Raw genomic sequence first — 21,123 nt, forward strand, 5'->3', positions numbered from 1 at the left:
ATTCGAACCTTTTGAATAGACTGGCAACACATTTAGAATATTGCACGGGTAAGCCGCAGACATGGCGCCGCCTGAGATGAATTTTCCTTTGGCGGGAAAACTCCCGCGCTTTCAGAAGAAGCTTTAGCTCTCTCTACCGCAGCCGAGTAGGTACTTACCTGTTTTATCTGTGTAATCAACAGATCGGGTGTTCACGCGATATCGTGGGCACGTGTTGCACTTTGAAAAAATACAAAATTATGTTAAATTTAAGATCCAGGCTCTTGTCAGTACGGTACCTTACACCCCTCTCAGGTTTTTGAGAGCCATATACGATGTGACGTATGACTTTCTTATTAACTACTCCACATAACGTTTCACAATTTCTCTGCATATAAAAAAAAATAATACATAAAATTGACTCAATTTAATAAAAACCGTGAATCCCGCTTTGTTTTTCAAAACGTAAACCGTTTCATCCAAAAATAAACCGTTATATATTTTATTTATTTATTTATGGATATTAAAAAAATTTACATACAAATAATACTACAGAATGTTAGCTTAACTTATGACCCCAATCTGTACTCAAATAGTGCTTAGGGCACCGAATTGAATAAACGTGGCAGTGTTAATTTGATCATAAATTTATAAGAATTCAAGGTGATCAGTCCTACGCTCCACTTTTTGGATTTGGGAGAGGAATACTAGTAATAAGTGGGAGTTTCTGGAACTTGTATATATGCAATGGTCTCGATTATCTTCCACATTATGGTGCAATTTTTCGATATAATTGGAAGTATTATATTTATGTATTGAATAATTTAAATATTTTTGACCAATATCACTAGTAATTTTTTGTTGGTTCAAGACATTCCTTCTCACTAATAAGCCCTCTAATGAACATACATTCTGTACAAGAAATTTAATAAAAAAATCTTATTTCATTAATTGATTCGGCAGTCACTTTGTGGTAAAATCCATCCATTTTTAATTAATGTTTTATTTAGTAAATACCACTATTTATTCAAATCTACTGTGACACGTGTTTCGATGCATTCCGCATCATTTACAAACATCCTATAACACGGTGTTTGAAAATGATGCGGAATGCATCGAAACATGTGTCACAGTAGATTTTAATAAATAGTGGTTTTTACTAAGTTAAACATTTTATTTATTGTTTCGGCATTAACTTTGGGGTAAGACATGTTACAATGATTAAAGAAAACACTTGTTTATTACTCAATTGGTAAAAAACAAGTGTTTTCTTTAATCAAAGTAAAACATTAATCAAAAAATAAATAAATTATACTCTATATGATAAAGAAAACGAAAGTAAGCTTAGAGCGAAGGATTATATCAAATAAATTGTGTATGTTGTTATCAAATATGTAAGAGTTAAAGAGTCGAGGAGATTAAACTGAGATCTCTCCAATGATTATTATATTATAACAATGTGTGTAAGTATTAAACATATAAAACGATCTCTCCAAATAATGGGCGTTTTATTTACGGAGTAGGTACCAACGTACGTAAGTACTCCGCCTAAAATTTGCTCCGTATCTTTCGGGCGCACATAGAAATCCATTGTTGCCATGAAATTATTGTGTTCGCATATAAAAGGCCTGATACTCCTTGAGATCTTGTTATTCCAACGACTACATTGTGGAAGGAAGACTTTCCTTTATTCTTTATAAGATTTTTACTGTCTGTAAAGCCCGGCAACAAAGGGAGCCGAGTTAGTTTCTTAACAAAAAGTTCTTTAAAATTGTATAATGGAGAAAGTCATATCCATAGAAACGCTGCGAGGTAGTCTATTGGAATCTTCTACGAAAATAATACACGCACCACGTAAATTATTACATTTATTTTATGCGACTTTTTACTAATTTTTCATTACTATAACATTTTTTCCCTTACACTTCGCTCACTCCTTTCAACAACGTCATATATCGTCATCATATAATCGTCAATTTTCAGTTGAGCATGTTTTCGGAATGCCCAGAAAATGTACTACATCCCAGCAAAAGAGGCATATTTTTAACTTAATATTTACCCGCTACAAGGCAGAAAATGTTGTTTTAGTATTTTGAAGAAAAGGTATTGTTTAATTATTTTTTAAATAAACTTATTATTTTTCAAATAAAGAAAAAACATTCAGGTTTTACCTAAAAAGATCTGTTGAACAGTAAAAAGTTCAATAAGTGGCTTGATATTTTCAATACATTGTATTATATTTTTAAACTTATAAAACGTTTTCCTGAAAAATCAAGGTTTTTGGTTTATGATGTTCTTGAAAGGAGTGAGCGACTTGACAATTGTTGCAAATTTGTATTGTCCTAAAATTAATACTCTCCTTCTAGCCCTTAACCTAATGGAGTGTAGAGTATTACGTCATATTAATGCAATGTTGATATGTGATCCGTCTTACCCTTCAGCCACCCAGGATTATGTTAAATTAATATTAGAATAAAAAAGTACACATTTACTTTGACGCCTCCTGGGAATCGAACCCAAGATATTAAAGCAAATGAGCTAAACATTACACCATGAAGATAGACAAATCTTAGATAATATGATGGAAAACATAACGTTTTAGTATATTGATATCTTAGCATAGAAGGAGAAAAATATGGAAGTCTGAGTATTTACAGGGTTCACGACCTGTCTAAGGCTGGTTTGAGTAATCATTTTATATGAGAGTATAACGTGATCACTTACACCAACCAATGACAGGTCGTAAGGCCAATAATTACCCGAACTTCCATATTCTTCTTCATCTATGCTGAGACATATTTTTTTAATGCAACTCCTAAGTGGACAAAACAAAGATTTGTGAACAGAGATTTAGACACACTCAAATCATTGCGAATAAAGTTTTTGATTTGAATACAAATATTTATTTGTATTTTGTTTTTTTTTTGCATTTCCCAGACAAAAATCGCTACCAATTTGCAATTAGCTACCGTCACTTTACTAAAACAGTCAAATTTGTCCAGAAATCGTATGCGTTTGTAATAAATAAAATATATTGTGTATACTGTTTTACATGTACTGTGGCGCCGATAGCAAACATGGCGGATCTCATCGTATATCAAAGGTCTCCTCGACAATGCACTGCTAGTGCTGGAGCACGGTAGACGAACAATATGCGAACACCGCACATAAATATGCGCGCTCTCAAAGCGAATGACGAAACTCATTGTCGCGGCTGACTAAAGGTTTCTTTTGCCACTCGGATCTGACAGCCAGGCCAAACGCCCCGACATATCCGCGCAGTAAGACAAAACTCCGCAAAAGGGTACAACCATTTGCTACTACACTATTAACAGTATAGTAAATGGTTTGGATTTCTTGCTCGGCGCGCTTTTGTTTCAAGTGGAAATAGACAATGAAGCGACCTTTCGGCGGGAAACATTCCCGCCACATTTCAAAAGCCTTGTGTTGTTTATGTTTTCCACAGCACGCGCACAAACGTGTCAATTATTGTGTGCGACACTTGCGTGCGGTGGTTTTTGTTACCATTAACAATGGCTACCTCCTTCAATATGAATAAATACAAGAATTCAATTTGTTAACACGTTCGCATTATATAACCTGGTATTCTGAGGCGAAAACTATTTAGACGCCCCAAAGAAAAAATTGAAAAAAAAAATTTTTAACCTTTCCGGGAGTACAAAAATTGATGTCCGACTTTCTCTGGGGAGTGGGTTCTTTTTGGATGAATTTTTTTTTCTAATAAATCGATGTATTATGAAGATAGAAATAATGTTAAAATAATTTAATAAAAAACACCTATTCGAAATATTTTTCAATTATGACAAAATTACACACAAATATCCGTATATGTCATTGCTATACAAGTTACATCATACTCACTGACAGACGGACTTCGAAGTTCATTAATGTCGATAAGTCTCCTTTAAGGAAAATTCGCACTGACGTTCATTTACGTCCAAACTATCGGACAGGTTAAAATTCGAAATATCATTAATAAGAGGTGCTAATAGGTGTTAGAAAGGTGTTGAGATGAGAGTGAGGAAAGAATGGTTAAACAAATTATGAGGCAAATGCAGTTGGAAAAAGAGGCAGAGGAAGACCGAGGAAAACTTGGCACAAGCAGGTATGTCAAATACTTAAGAGCGGAAAGCAAATACAGTTAATTAGTTATTTAATAGGTGTTAAATTTAGGGATTGCCTTATTGGAAGTATGAAATGCTTACGCGCGATATGTTTCAAAAATTTGCGAATCGGTTTCAAAAACTAGTTATGAATAAAAAAGTAAATATGACTATGAACAAAGATTTTTTTTAAAGTTGACTTTTGAAAATAAACTTTAAATTTCGAACGATAATAAGAATAAGGAGTACCTGCCGACTTGACTTCATACTTCGAACGTATTTGAATTTAAATATGGCGTTTGAAAAACACGTTCTCATTACGCCGATTGATTCCAGACAGAATTACAAATATTTTCTTATTCGATATTTTTTACGGTATGATCGATTGAAATTATATTCTGTGGATAAGAAACCACACAGAATGACACAAAACTACTTATCTGGACTTTAAAAAAATAAAAGGACAATGATTTGCTGATGAATGTTGACATTTGAATGTTGATAGTCTTGAGTTACTCAAATTTTAAAATACCGACCCGGCACACACAACATATTATTTTTCAGTGTAGCCATTCGTAAACTAACTACCATATGTTGTAATTATAAACAATTCAAAAATATTTATTACTTGCGATTATATGATGCAGTGCCCTATGTACCATCGGATGCGGATGAGGGCTTAAAGAAGAATGTATAAGGAATATATGCATGAATGTGAAAGAGGCGAAATGGTTTGCAAAGGTAGATTGGTGTGGCGTTTTCCACTCTCTGCCTACCCCTATGGTAAGCGGCGTGATGGTTAGTTTTTTTTAAAGTAACTAACCATCACGCCTCTTCTCCGCAGGAGAAGACAGAGAGAATAGAACCCGATACCATCCTGTTTTTTTTCTCAAATCTTATCGTTTTCAAAAAAAAATTGGGGACATTTGACCACCTCCACGTTCTCCCATCGCCGCCCGCCAGACAATACCATCTCAGCGTTCCCTTATTTATTTACAAACACCCGTCCCCCGCCCCCGCCCCCAGGGCAGCCCCCAGGGCCGCCCCCGCCGCCCCACCCCCCTATTATGATATCAAACAATCGACGGGCCGTGATGAATTTCGATTTTATGTCCGTGGTTTGCGGCGAGCGTCTTTGTGTTACTTCCAATGGCGCACACAATGGGAACAAAAGTCCGCACCACAATGCCTAATACCCACTGTGCCCTAATCAACAGGGGTGTACCTACCGCCGAACCGATAGTGAGGGCGTATTCAAATGGTGGCCCACGGCCAGGGGCGCAGCGAGAGACGGACACTGCTCAAAACCCGACATCTTTCTCTTCTTCATCGCCAAAGACAAACTAGACAATTATATACAAGTTACAAAACGATAGTAATGTTAGTATAACATATAACCATAATAAATAATAAAAAATAGAAGATATAAAAATTCTTAAGAAAAAAATTAATGCCCATTTCATATAAATCTTGAAAAAAATATTTAAAAAAGACTATTATACCATAAATTATATAAAATATTAAACCTTGAGTGTAAGTCCCTCTCCAAGCACAACAGCTCAGTATCTTTTTTGGAGAGGCACAGCGAATCTAAAACTATAAGTTGGCCATTTGTATAAATTTTTAGAAATTGTATTATGTTGTACTTAAAAATGTAACTATATAAATAAAAAAAAACCACTAACCGAAATTTTAGTCTGTCGGTTTTGAGACGTACCCGTCTCTTCGTCAGGATAATTACTAGACAGCACGCAAACAATACTACACTATATGAGAAACTTCCTTAGAAGCATGTTTCTCATGTATGTGATTATAATCCAGGATTCGGAACTCACATACAAATGAAAGAGTTTCTGCTCATTAAAAAAAAGCTTCTTTTTTCTGAATAATCGACGTATCTAGTGAAAATTCCAGTGATTCAAGTACAATGTTTCGAAATTGGATCATATATACATATATAGAACTTCCAAGAATTTGAGTAGTGTAGTTGTTAATCATGGGTAGAATTAGTGAATGTTACACGTGTGTAAAGTGATCATTTAAACCAGCCAATGACGGTCGTAAGCCCCGTAAATGCCCAGACTGCCAAATGATTCTCCATCTTTCATCAAAATCAAACATTTACACAGTAAAACATAAGTTACAAAATGATAGTTAGTATGCCATACAACCACTAACCGAAATTTTAGTATATCGGTTTTGAGACGTACCCATCTCTTCGTCAGGACACTCACTACATCAGCATGCAAACAATACTTCATGGGTTTTTGGTCTACCCGAAGACCAACATGCACTAGGGGTTGCATAACAAACATGCATTAAGAGCTGAGGTCTGACATCCCTAGTGCATTTTGTGTATTTTTAAGTGTGTGAATACGGCTATTGTAGTGACGGGTAGTATTGTTTGCATGCTGTGGTAGTGATTGTCCTGACGAAGAGACGCGTGTTAATATACTAAAATTATTTACATATTTTTTTTTAATTACTAGCGACAAAGTTAATGCTATAAATATTAAACATATTAATAATAATATTTCATTGTCTCAACAGTGAAGGCGGATATTTTTATACGAAGGAAATATACCGGGAAATAGACTAGGAATTAGAAGTTGAAAAACGAGAATAGCAGCAATAACTAGGAATCTCAGGGTTGCATAACCATACTCGTAGTAGCTAGTGTTAATCGAGATGTTTTTTTTTTATGTCGCATTGTCTGAAAATTCACGTACTGGTCAAGGTTCTGTAGATTATTAGATTTTTTTATTATTAGCATGTTTTTCATAAGTTAGCTAAATACACTAACCATTACGTGCTGGAGGTCCCGGGTTCGATTCTCAGGGAGGGATGAAAATAAATATTCGTGATTTTACACTCTAATACTTTTTTATATTTAATATTTCCCTGGACTGGTACCTGAAGCGCAGGAATGACCACCTTGCCTTTATGTAAGTAACGATCAAGATAACACTACGTCAATATGATTCAGTGCCCTATGCATCCTTGGGTGGGGATTAGGATAAGGTTAGAGTTTTCATACATCCTTTTCTTACTACATCCAGAAAAACTTTTAGATAATATAAAGCTTTTATGGATTGAAAAAAAAACTTACGTATCTACATAAGTATATATAATAAGGGAAGAGGATAATAGTTTTTTTTTGTATTTAATCTGTAATACATTTTTAAGCTTTTGGTTTTACCAAAATATTTTTTAAAATAATCTTGGAATAAAAGTAATGAAGGAGGGTAAACTTATATTTTTCAAACATAAATTCAATTGAATTCCTAAGCGAGTCACAACTAAATTCGTATTTTCCGACATACTCAGATGAAATTTTTACTACCTGCCCTGAGAGAACATCACTGAATAAAATACAAAACATTACAGTTTGTGTTCGAATCAATAAACTATAGAGACATCAAACAGTCAGTGAGTTAATAAGTATATGTATTTGTAGGCTACAAAATTTGTACATTAATTAATCTTTGGAGATAACTAGTCCTCTTTATTAACTGACGGAGTGTTATCATTCAGCTATATTCAAGCTGTCAAAGGTTAAAATGAGGAACAACTGAACGTCTTCAAAATTTAATCATAGTCTAAGTAACAGTTTGTACGTTTCGTTCAACGAATCACAGATAAAGAAGTCCTCCTCAAACAAACGGAATGAAATCCCTGAAAAACATTTTATCCAAGTAATTGTAATGGAAAAGAATACGTGTATTATTCTTCTTTAACCCTCAACCACACACAAAGGTATGCATCGTATGGACGCAGTATCATCTTGATCATTATTTTCATGAACGCAAAAGGATCAGTCCTGCGCTTTTTGTATCAGTCCAGTTAAATAAATACGAGAGTGAAATCACTTATTTTTATTTTTATCTCTCCCTGGAAAACGAACCCGGGACCTCCAGCACGGTAGGCATTTATTTATCAATGTTACAACAATATTTTTTATTCACAACATATTGTAGTGATTAAAAATAACTACTCAAATATAAGCTGCATAAAAAAAAAATAAACATGTTTTCAGACGTTTTTCAGTATGCAAAAATAATCCGGGGTTCTGATCTTGCATACATCCAAATAAAACGGTGTCTGCTAAATAAAAGCTCTCTCAATCTAACACAAATGGCTGTTTTGAACTCATGTGTACTGTGTCATGAAATTAATGATATAACTAGGAGTTTCACAAAATTTCTCATCGATGTTGAGATGTAAATACAAATCTTAATGATTGTCGTATTCAGACCGATAATTAGTCATTTACTCATTTATTTAATATTTTATGTATTTAAAAATTTTCATCACATATTACATAAAGCACATACTCGTATATAACACAGACACACAGACATATACATACGTATACATACATATATACCATACATTATCAACCTTGAATGACGTAGAGCCACTATAAAACTAAAAATAAATTTATTTTGAATACAGTTTAAAGTGATTAACAGAAGTTAGATTTCAATTTTGTTCTTAAAATATGAAAAATTAAGGTATTCAAATTGTCCGTGAGGTTTCACTGCGGCTCTGTGGGCCGCGGCTACACCGTTTCACATTGCTCGGCACACAAATGTTCCAAGTCCGATTGGGGCCCTGATTACAAGATGCGCCCCTTGTCTTCCACCTCCTTCCTACCCTCCTGATAACGCGCCCCAGGTTCGTGTTGTTCCATAATTAAAGTTATTGCCTTGTTATACCAGATGTTTGGATTATACCAACCGATGAAATTATCGGCTTACGGCCTATAAACTAACTACTTATTTTATTTAGACGAATGTGTGCCAAAGATATGGATGATAGATGTTCGAATGGTAAGATGAGGAAAGAAGAGATGTGAATTGAAGCAGATGGAAACAGAAGCAAATTTGGCATGATTTTAATCAAATGAAAGCTCTCTAGGGTCAAATGAAAGCTCCCTAGCTACGACGATGCTTACTCACACCAGATACGACATTGATCGTGGGCTAGATAAAAAATATGTACCGAAAGCCATTTATTAACATGTAGCCATGAAAAAGATATGCTGGAATCTCCTAAAATGCTGAATCTTTATTTCAGAATCATTTCTATAAAATAAAATTAAAGCAATAAAGACATATATTTTTATAATTAGAATTCAATTCAAGTATTTCAAATACTTGAAAGTGGTCAGGTCAGGACTCGGAATTATCGGCGGGTATGTACATATGAGAAAATGCACGAATGTGGAACAGGAGATGATTGTTCGCAGAGACAGATTGGTGTGGCATTCTATTCTCTCTGCCTAAAATAAGTAGTAATGTGGCTTTAAATTTTGTCTATCCACCCCTACGAGGAAACGAAATGATTTAAAAGTAAGTTAAAAGTAAAAAGCTATATTTGTTTATTCCTAGAAGAAACATAAAAATTAAATCGTGGTACCCATATGACTATCGGCATTATATTTGAGTACCATTTCTACAATGTAACGAAAAACGTAGTATGGTCGCTACTGAATACATTTTGGCACCGCGTGATGAAACGTAATCTTCGGGTCGATAGGTAAGCACTTGGGCAATTCAAGCGGTAACAAAATTAGCATTGAACACAATGCATACTTCCGCAAGCACTTAAGAGTAACTGCATTTCCTCGAGAAATCGGAAACATAATCAAACCGACCGCGGCCATTAAAATGAGTGGAAGGCGTCGGGAAATTCTTCTCCCCCGAACGTACTCGTACAGTTCCCCGTTCCTCCGCCGTTACTCCATTCCTTTCGGTCCCTTTAACCAATCTTTGAGAAACATAAAGGCCTCTCGCTTTTATGTTTTTCAAATAGACACATACGATCTTTTATGATCCTTCCCCTCGCTCTCTATACAATTCCTCGCCGACACCTGAATAGGAGATATAAGAATGGAAACATTTGAAAGTAAGAAAGTATTTAAGGTATTGAAAGTCGTGTACGACGACACGGTCACCAATGTTTATTGAAAATTCGGGGCTTTGTGTGGGGCCGGGAAAAGAAATTCTATTTAAGTTTTTCACACAGGCTTTTCGCTTTGAACCTCGCAGGGAATTACATCTTTATTCTTTCCATATAACACATTTATGCGCCTACAAAATGGAAACATTATTTAATCAATATCTCTCCCTACATTATTTGACAAAGGGAACGTGGGAAAGCGGCATTCGATAAATAAACAAAATTAATTAGGTGATTGCAAAGTAATATGTAAAAAATTATGTGAGCGTACAAATTGATTATGAGATCCAAACGCGGTTCCTGGTTCGATCTTTACTCTATCACAACTTGATTCTCGTTTTCAACACAAACTGCTTAGGTTTCCTTGAAAACAGGCATACCACTTACTGACAGTGACTAGAAAATAGTGTCATGCCCGAAATGTCAATGCGTAGAAAAGTTTTTTTTCTTCAATAATTTTTTAAATAAATTGGAAATTATACAAAATAAAGCAATGAGAATGGTGCTTAAAAAAAAGATATAATAATAAAGAAAAAAATGAGAGAAAAACTCTACTGGTTATCTATAAAAACAATACTAAAATTAAATATGCTGAACTTAATGCATAGATTTTTAAACAATAAATTACCCAAATATTTTAAACTAGAAATAAGGATGAAATAAGACTGCTTTTGTTGAAAAAAAAACAAGTAACAAAATTGTTTAATGTATAAGGGTTTGAAAATGTATGATGAGATGCCTGAATATATGAAGAATGAAAAGAGTCTGAAAGAATTTAAGAATATAAGTTGTGCTTACTTGTAAATATATAACCATATATATATATATATATATATATATATATATATATATATATATATATATATATATATATATATATATATATATATATATATATATATATATATATATATATATATATATATATATATATATATATATATATATATATATATATATATATATATATATATATATATATATATATATATATATATATATATATATATATATATATATATATATATATATATATATATATATATATATATATATATATATATATATATATATATATATATATATATATATATATATATATATATATATATATATATATATATATATATATATATATATATATATATATATATATATATATATATATATATATATATATATATATATATATATATATATATATATATATATATATATATATATATATATACATATATATATATATACATATATATATATATATATATATACATATATATACATATATATATACATATATATATATATATATATATATATATATATATATATATATATATATATATATATATATATATATATATATACATATATATATTCTAAACGGAAAAATAACCATCCAAACATTTTTTAATAGATTTATATTATCCACTGACACTTCGTGATGGAATTGCATTTTTAATTTATTATTAGATTAAAACCAATATTTTTAGCTTTTCCACTTTTTTATTTCACCAGCGACCGGGTTTCGTCGTTACCGACATCATCAGACCAGTCTGATGATGTCGGTAACGACGAAACCCGGTCGCTGGTCAAATAAAAAAGTGGAAAAGCTAAAAATATTGGTTTTAATCTAATAATAAAATAAAAAACATCCAAACATTCTTTAAATTTAAATTGGGCGTGAGCAGCAGACAAGTGACCTCTCCGCTGGTCTCCGGTGGAATGAATGCGACTTAAGGATTGCTGGGCCTTTAAATGAATTGCTAAACAAAATTTAAGAATTCTACCATGAGAGAAAAAATTAACATCCAATTTAAGTACATTTACGTTATTCTCTCGAAAACACAAGTTAAAGACGTTTCCTAAAAGCGAACTACGATGGAGAAATAGTTGAAATATAAGTTTTAGTAATAGCACGGGTCTGCTTGCAATAATAAATAGATTTACGAGCAGTCACAAAAAGAAGCTGACAAAAAGGAGATATTTAGGGCTATCAGAAAAGATATCCAAGCAAGTACGTATGTACGTGAGCCCGTCACTTCTAAAAGCTGAGAGCTCCATAAAATACTTTTGTTAAAAATTGTTACCAATATTTTGAAGTAGTGTTTTTTTTAAGTTACCATACCGCAAAGTTAACAATGATTTCAATATACAAAACACGTTTTTGGTTAGTTCAATCGAAAAGTTCAGAAATGGAGTAGTCAGCTTTTGAGGTTGAAGAAGTAGTACCGAAGTCGGTCGCTGCGGCGCTAGTTGCGTCTTATTGTGACTGCTCTATCAAGGATGAAAACCACCAATGACAAGAGGTTAGGGTAAAAATGACTCCCCATTGAACTCGAAATGACTTCCTGTATTATCCTTCAGTTAACTCGATTCATTATTTGATTCTGCGGGGTAGAAACGAAACGGAACTGATCGCGAGCGATGGGAACGAATTGTCCCGCCAAAAGCTGACATTTTGGAAAAGCGGTAGAAAAATTATTACATTTCCCAATTTTTTTTACTCTATCATTTTCTCAACGCGTAAATCAGATTTCTATTATATATTGATTTGGGGTTTAATTTATAGAACTTCATTTTAATTTATGTATTAAATGTCAAATCAAACACTGATTTTTTGAGTCCACTAAGTTGTATTTTATTGTTAAAAAAAACACATAAAAATCAATTTTGTGACAATTATTTAGCCTAGTTATGGCATTAACATTATTAACATTCGTTTAAAAATGCCATAACTAGGCGAAACAATTGTCACGAAATTGATTTTTATGTGTTTTTTTTACAATAAAATACAACTTAGTAGACTCAAAAAATCAGCGTTTGATTTAACAGGTTTCTATTGTTTATTTCACCGATTTTAACTGTTACACGTAGGTACTTTCATACTTATTACGTACAAAAGCATTATTCAAGATCGGAAAATAAGATAACTAACATCACGGCACTTCTCCGCAGGGGTAGGCAGAGAGAAGAGAATGCCGCACTCTGTCTTTGTCATTGTAAACAATCTGGAATATCAATGGAAATAAGAGCAGAAGAAGACCAAAGAAAAAAATGGCATGATCAAGTATTTCAAATACTCGAAAGTGGTCAGAGCAGGAGTCAGAATAATCGGCGGGTATGTATGAGAAGATGCATGAATGTGGAAGAGACGAAGTTTTTGGCAAAGATATTGGTGTGGCATTTTGTACTTTCTGCTTACCCCTTCGGAGAAGCGGTGTGATGGTTAGTTTTTTTTTTAGAAAATAGTAACTATTTATAACTAAATTATGTTTTAAACTAAGGTTTTTTTAAAGGAAACCAAAGAGATGGATTGACAGCTAGGAATCGTCACTGCAGGAAGCTAATCCCTCTTGACAACAGGCCACAAGGCCTATACCAAGAAAAAGAAGAAGATGACTTATGGAGATATATTCCAATTAATATCGTTTTATAGAAGTACTCATTTGTCCGCTCCGTGGTGTAATGGTTAGCGGGTTTATCAATCGAAAACAAATATTGGTGATGTTACACTCCAATATTAAATTTAATAGTACCCTGGACTGAAGCGCAGGAGTGATCAGAAACCTTGCCTTCATGTAAGCAACGATCAAGATAACAAGTCAATACTATGCAGTGCCCCATTGGGTGCGGATAAGAGTTAGAAGAAGAAGATATATACTAGCATATATATATTTTTTAAAGATAAATATTTGTGTTTTTATTATTTACACAAATATTTTAATTTCATACTACTTCTGTGAACTTAAGCTGCTCATTATTAGAAATATGTATCAAATTCTAGTGGGTTCGAACCGAGAAACTCTGACTAAAGAGTCCGCGACACTAACCACGGGACCACAACCCGATTCATTTGACACACTTGTTCAGGCCCAGAGAAATGAAAGGAAAATAATTTAAGTAGCGCACCCACACACGTGACAAGTTATCTCGTTTGCGGGGCACCCCTACTCACCTTAACCCGTCTATCCGTCCCATTTGTCACGGACCATTTGCTGAGATCAACATGTGTGAGCCACGACACCCTCCCGACCTCCTTGTGCAAACCCAACGACCGTTAAATGGTTGTCATTTTCCGTTTTGCAATTTCCCGACATCCAACCGCCTGATGTTAAATTTGCTCAATGGACAAACTTCACGATGTGTGATTATTAGCTAGTAAATTAATACGAAAAAAATCATAAGACTATCGGTAGCATTCTTATTGAAATATGTAGAGAAATAAGGGATAGATGAAGGTTTAAACTTTAGATATTTGAATAAAACGAAAAACGTGCCTTGTAATGTATATCCATGAATAATATCGTAGTTTTACACAACTTTCAAAACAGACTACTTGTACTGTGAAGAAAGCTCACTTTTTTTCACCATTATTTTCATATCAGCTCAAAGTGTCGGTAGCGCACATATGTTGCTAACCCGCACTTCGCAGGGGTCAAAAAGCCGGATGCGATTCACGAGCTGCACGGCTGTCCAAACTCAAAAAAACAGTAAAGGACATTCTTTAGTACGTTTTTTTTGCATTTTTGGACTAAGTAGATTCTACTTAGTCCGAAAATGCAAAAAAAACGTACTACAAAAAAATATTTCGCTTACTGTGTTTTAAGTTCGGATAGCCGTGCAGTTTGACAAACACTGGCTTAGGCCAATTCATAATGGGACACAAAATACGAAACAATCGTCAATTAGAAAGACCTGCTTTCGTCCATCAACAGTCCGGCTTCAATTTGTGGTTTTCTGATAGTTTTTCACAACACGAGCAACCGCGTAGAAGTTGATCAATGGCTTAAGTAATTTTTAATGAAAAAAAAACTTAGTAAATACCACTATTTCTTAAAATCTACTGTGATACGTGTTTCGATGCATTCCGCATCATTTCCAAACACCGTATGAAAATGATGCGGAATGCATCGAAACACGTGTCACAGTAGATTTTAAGAAATAATAGTATTTACTAAGTAAAAATTTTAACTAAAAATAGATAGGCTTTACCACAAACTGATTCCCCCTTTTTATTAAATATTGAAACCTTGTACATTATACGGATTTTAAAAAAAGTGACTGAAAGAGAAAAATAGATTTTGGGAAAACTAACTAACTATTTACATCAATTATATAACAACATTATATTACATCAAATATGCGCAATCTTTTCCAGATTTTTACACTACATTACGACACTACATTACATCAAGTATGCGCAATCTTTTCCAGATTTTTACACCACATTACGACACTACATTACATCAAGTATGCGCAATCTTTTCCAGATTTTTACACCACATTACGACATTATATTACATCAAGTATGCGTAATATTTTCCAGATTTTTACATCGCATTACAACATTATATTACATCAAGTATGCATAATCTTTTCCAGATATTTTCACCGTTTTTACACCACATTGCGATATAACATTACATTAAGTGCATAATCTTTTCCGAATTTTCAAAAATACACTCATATTTATATGTTGAAACGAATTACATTCATAAAACAGTGTATTTTACTTCTTAAAAAAAATTCGACACCATACGAAATAAAAATAAATAATTTAATCCAGAAATAACTTGCTAATCTTCTTTCGTCTAAAATATATGTAAATGTACATTTAAGAAATAAATACATCGAGAAAAAAATTCAGTGCTTTTAAGAATAAAAAAACAACTTCTGGCTGAAATATCCTGACTCCACAATATAAGAGAAGATCTTGCTTCGACAAGGGTCACAATCCTCAGTAATGACGAGTAAGACGGAGAAGCGATGTGTAATAGAAAGAATAATGTACTTTATAACATTTATTTGTGGGCTTATTAATAATTTTTATTTTTCAATTTTGGGAAAAGGTATGAATTTTAGTATACCTATATAGGAGTTTCGTTTATTTAAAGAATGCTGATTTACTAATGAAATTTTTAACTAAATATATTTTTGATTTTCCAAGAAGTTTTCCACTACAGTATTTAATTAATACCACCCTTGAGCCCAGAACTGATCCTTGCACAATTGGGTGCAAAAAAGGGTTAAAATAAGGACAGGGCCGGATTTACTATAGGCGCTGTTGCAACACAAAACCAGGCCCTAATTATAAAAACCGCCAGTTTCGTGTTTCACATTATATTTATGAAGATATACTACATATTTTTCGTACCGTATTTGGAGTAGTATTCGCAGATTGTAGATAACTGAATACAATTGACAACTGAACTCTACAGCGGTCCAAAACATATGTCGTAAGGATTTTTTTAAGCAATAAAGATTGCTTGCGTTATAGTAAATTGACCCTTAGCTTTTTTTATGTTATTGATCATTGTCGTCAAGGCGGTAATTAAAGTTCTATGGTCCCACAGAAGTCAAAAAATATGCCGTAAGGATTTTTTAAGCAAAAATTAAGATTGCGTAAAAGTGGATTGAAGTCTAGTTTTTTATATGTTGTTGATCATTGTTGTTAAGCGGTAATTAAAATTCTATGGTCCCGCACTGAGGGCAAAAATGTCGTAAGGATTTTTTAAGCAAAAAATTAGGATTACGTAATAGTAGATTGACCCTTAGATATTGTTGGTCATTGTCGCCAAGCGGTAATTAAAATTATATGGTACCACCGAAGGCAAAAAAAATGTCGTAATGTTTTTTTAAGAAAAAATTAAGAATACGAAATAGTAGATTGACCCTTAGATATTGTTGGTCACTGTCGTCAAGCGGTAATTAAAATTCTAAGGTACCACCGAAGGCAAAAAAATATGTCGTAATGATTTTTCAATAAAAAATTGAGATTGCGAAATAGTAGATTGACCCTTAGATATTGTTTGTCACTGTCGTCAAGCGGTAATTAAAATTCTAAGGTACCACCGAAGGCAAAAAAATATGACGTAATGATTTTTCAATAAAAATTGAGATTGCGAAATAGTAGATTGACCCTTAGATATTGTTGGCCATTGTCGTCAACCGGTAATTAAAATCTAAGGTACCACCGAAGGCAAAAAAATATGTCGTAATGATTTTTCAAAAAAAAATTGAGATTGCGAAATAGTAGATTGACCCTTAGATATTGTTGGTCATTGTCGTCAAGCGGTTATTAAAATTCTAAGGTACCACCGAAGGTAAAAAAAAATGTAATGATTTTTTAAGAAAAATTAAGATTGCGTAATAGTTGGTTAACCCTTAGTTTTTTTATGTTGTTGGTCGTTGTCATCGAGAGGGTAATCAAAATTCTATGACCCCGAAGGTAAAAATTTCGAAGCAAATAGGCAACAAAATGAAGAAGAAAAAATTGCTAGCTAAATTTTCCGATATTTAAGGGTGTTGGCTGTCGTAGAAAAAAACCTTCCCTTGCTCTCTGTAATGATATTTGTATAGTGGCGCCTTAAAAATTTTGTGCGTTGGGCACCAAAAAATGTAAATCGGGCGCCTGAGTTTGCGTTTATTTTTAATGTAAGTTGAAACGGATCAGATTCATAAAACAGTGTTTTTTTTATTTAAAATAAAAAATACATTTCATCACCATAAGAAATAGAAACAAATCATTTTTAATTTAAAAATCACTTACCAATCTTCTTTCGCCTAGAGTCATCAAATATTTCCACATTTTCACGGTAACATTGTTGATCAAACTCACTTTTTCACAAGATAAAAAAAAAAACTTTTCGACTTTTAAGGTTTCAATTTCACAGCCTAGAAAAACACGTTTAAAACACCAAAAAAATATTTCACAATTTTTTACACCACATTACGACATTATATTACATCAAGTATACATAATCTTTCTAGATTTTCAAAAACACGCACATATTTAAAAGTTAAAACGGATTAAATTCACAAAACAGTGGTTTTTACTTCTTTAAAAATATATATATTTCGTCACCATACGAAAGGAAATAAATAATTTGTAATTTAGAAATAACTTTAAAATTTTCTTTTGCCTATTATCAAATATTTCCATATTTTCACGGTAAAATTGTTAATCAAACTCATTTTTTCACGAGATAATAAAAACTTTTATTCGACTTTTAAGGTTTCAAGCCTAGAACACCACGTTTAATTTTTTATTTCACCATTAATTACACCACATTTTGACATTATATTACATCAAGTCTGCTTTTCCAGATTTTCAAAAACGCGCACATATTTATATGTATTATAATTCCAGGTATAATCACATTATTAAAATTATAAAACTTTTTCCACGTTACAAAAAATATTTTTCACACTTATAGCATGCATTATTATTTAATTAATTTCATTAGACAGTGCAATATCTGTCGTAGCAAAAGTTTTGACAGCCGACCGGCGAATAAAATGAGATTTTGATGCGAACAATCCGAGCTCGCGTGCTCCTCGCGGGGAATACCGACAGCGACTGCCCGCAAAACCAGCGAGATAAAAGCTCGACTCTTGATATCCACATAAATAGAGGAAGGGGTTTAAATAACTCACGTCATCAAAAGCGCCACCCTTTTCCTGAAATCGTTACACTATTTCCTCGCGCTGAAAAACCCCCCGTGAAGTACACAATTACTGTGGTCGTATGAATGAAACATTCCTTTGATTTTCTTTCCAGTATGAAACCACACTACTTCTAATACGATTTGCATGGGGTGAAAATTCGTATTCAATTAGAATCTTGACAATGTGAACGGATTGAAATGTATTCAACTATTTTTATTTCGCCTTTTCAATCTTCTTTTAATTTGAATCTAGATTTTAAATTAAAAACTTTATACTGTACCTACTCAAAAAAACATTACTTTTTAAGAAATACCCTTTTCACTAGTGTATACTTAACATACATATTGTTACTGAACAGGACGTTTCCAAATGAATTCACATATATTTCCTCGGCCTTTTAAATCTTTTTTCATTAAAATCTAGATTTTTGAAGAAATGCTTCATACTGTAAAAAAAATACCGTTACGAAAATACCCTTCATTGAGTACTCATATTGTTATTGTTTTACCCCACGAATGAAATCAGATACTTTGAACAAATATAACTGTATAAATGTAATAAAATGACTATTGTTAATAATATTGAAGTAAAAATATATGTAGGTACGAGAAGGTAGCGTTTTCAAATATAATGAATATTTTGTAAGCCTCTTTTCACTGTACAATCAATATACAGCAAAACCTCTATAATCCGAACCTTCACTAATCCGAACACCTCTGTAATCCGAACGACCACTCATCCCTCCTGCGCTTCTTAAACACGGAAATAACGATGAAATAATAAGGCAAACAACACAAGACGGTGAAAGTGAAGAAATGTTTAACGCTAAATCAGTAGCAAGTATTCCCCAACCAAGCGCGGTGTTTGTCTTAAATACATGCCTAGAATGGGCTGATCAAGTGGATATTCCTGTGCCAGAAAATATGTTTTTACGTAAATTGCTGGACAAAGCTTTTTATTCGTCATTTAATAAATCTCGACCAACTAAAATATTTTATTTCTTTGAAAAAAAAGTTGAATAAATTCATGTAAAATGTCACAATACATATCGCTCACTCCTTTCAACAACGTCATATATCGAAAATCGTCCATTTTTAGTTGTGCGTGTTTTCAGAATGCCCAGAAAATGAACTATATCCCAGCAAAAGCGGCATATTTTAAACTTAATATTTACCCGCTACAGGGCAGAAAGTGTTGTTTTTGCATTTTGAAGAAAGGGTATTGTTTAATTATTTTTTAAATATACTAAATATTTTTCAAATGGAGAAAAAACATTCTGGTTTTACCTTAAAAGATTTGTTGCACAGTAAAAAGTTCAATAAGTGGCTTGATATTTATTTTTAAAACATTTTATTATATTTTTAAACTTCAAAAACGATCTCCTGAAAAATCAAGTTTTTTGATAAATGACGTTGTGGAAAGGAGTGAGCGTTAATTGTTTTATTTGATAAAAATGTCCTACAGATCTCTCTGCACTGTAATCAGAGCACTCCACTAGTCCGAACAGAGGGTAAATTTTCACCATTCGGATTATCGAGGTCCTGCTGTACTTTTTCGGTTACAGTATAATATTCATTACTTTTTCTAAGCTTTATTTTTGTATCAAATTGTTTTTTGTGTCAATTATATCTAGAGATACAAATACCCAAATACGCACCGAATTCGTCAACTGATTAGCTTCGAGTGATCGAATCCAAAAATCGAAACGACTCCCTATGAAGAAGCCGATATGATACGGAATTCGATTTTAGTAGATTCTTATTAAAAAGTTTCCCTATTTTTTTAACGTACAGATGATGTGGCAGCAGTGTTGATGATGATTTTGTATGACGGCAGGTCCTTGTCAAGTGCTAATACAGAATGAGTAATACACATATAAGTATATCTACTTTTTATTTATTTACACTCCTCATGGCGTCAAACCCTCAATCTCATGCATGACATACAATCGCGATAATCTCTATAAAGGTAAGTTAATTGGGGCGTAGATACATTTACAATCATTAGCGAAAGTATATTTTCAGTACGATTACCAAATTTATAGGTTACTGTAGAACCCCGGAAGTCCGACCCCCGGCAATCCGAAATCCCGGGAAATCCGAACAAAATTTTGAAGAAATACTTTTGCAGGAAAACATTATTTAAAACACGCAAATACTGTAATACATTTAATATTATAATTATAATATATAACCACATTTTATGCTTTGTATTACAAATTGTTCGTTTAATTCGAACAGCCCACAGCCCCCCAATCGGTTCAGTTCGATTTCCGGTGTTCTACTGTATTTAATATGTACACTAATACTTAAGATGCTAATAATATGGCCATTGATATTGCCATTGATATGGCCAAGTTTCAAGGAAATGTGTCATTGAGTATCTCGTGTCTCTTGTTAAAAAGTTCTCGAAAACAAAATTAATTGCGCGACCGGCTGCGTAAAGATTTTTAAAGTAAGTATTGGATTTTTTTGTCAGAACATATTGAAAAAAAATTAACTCATTACTTTTCAAAAACTTATTTTATTCCAAAACCATATATTTGTTTCGAATAATTTTTTTTCAATACAAAACGGTATTTTAGTATAACATCTAGAGTCTAGAG

At 32.8% G+C, this 21,123-nt stretch overlaps 1 long non-coding RNA gene across 2 annotated transcripts in view; it reads right to left on the reverse strand.

Moving 5' to 3' along the window:
• LOC148306463 (uncharacterized) overlaps positions 1–18,695 on the reverse strand; it is a 784,100-nt gene extending 765,405 nt beyond the window's left edge. For both annotated transcript variants that reach the window (XR_015837997.1, XR_015837996.1), the window contains exon 1: positions 17,620–18,695. This is a non-coding gene — a long non-coding RNA (uncharacterized LOC148306463). The remainder of the gene's footprint in view (positions 1–17,619) is intronic.
• Positions 18,696–21,123: the final 2,428 nt, after the last annotated feature.

The sequence above is a fragment of the Brachycentrus maculatus genome, unplaced genomic scaffold (genome assembly GCF_059751285.1).
Source record: "Brachycentrus maculatus isolate JH-2025_06_01 unplaced genomic scaffold, ASM5975128v1 h1tg000240l, whole genome shotgun sequence".
Taxonomy (NCBI): Eukaryota; Metazoa; Arthropoda; class Insecta; order Trichoptera; family Brachycentridae; genus Brachycentrus; species Brachycentrus maculatus.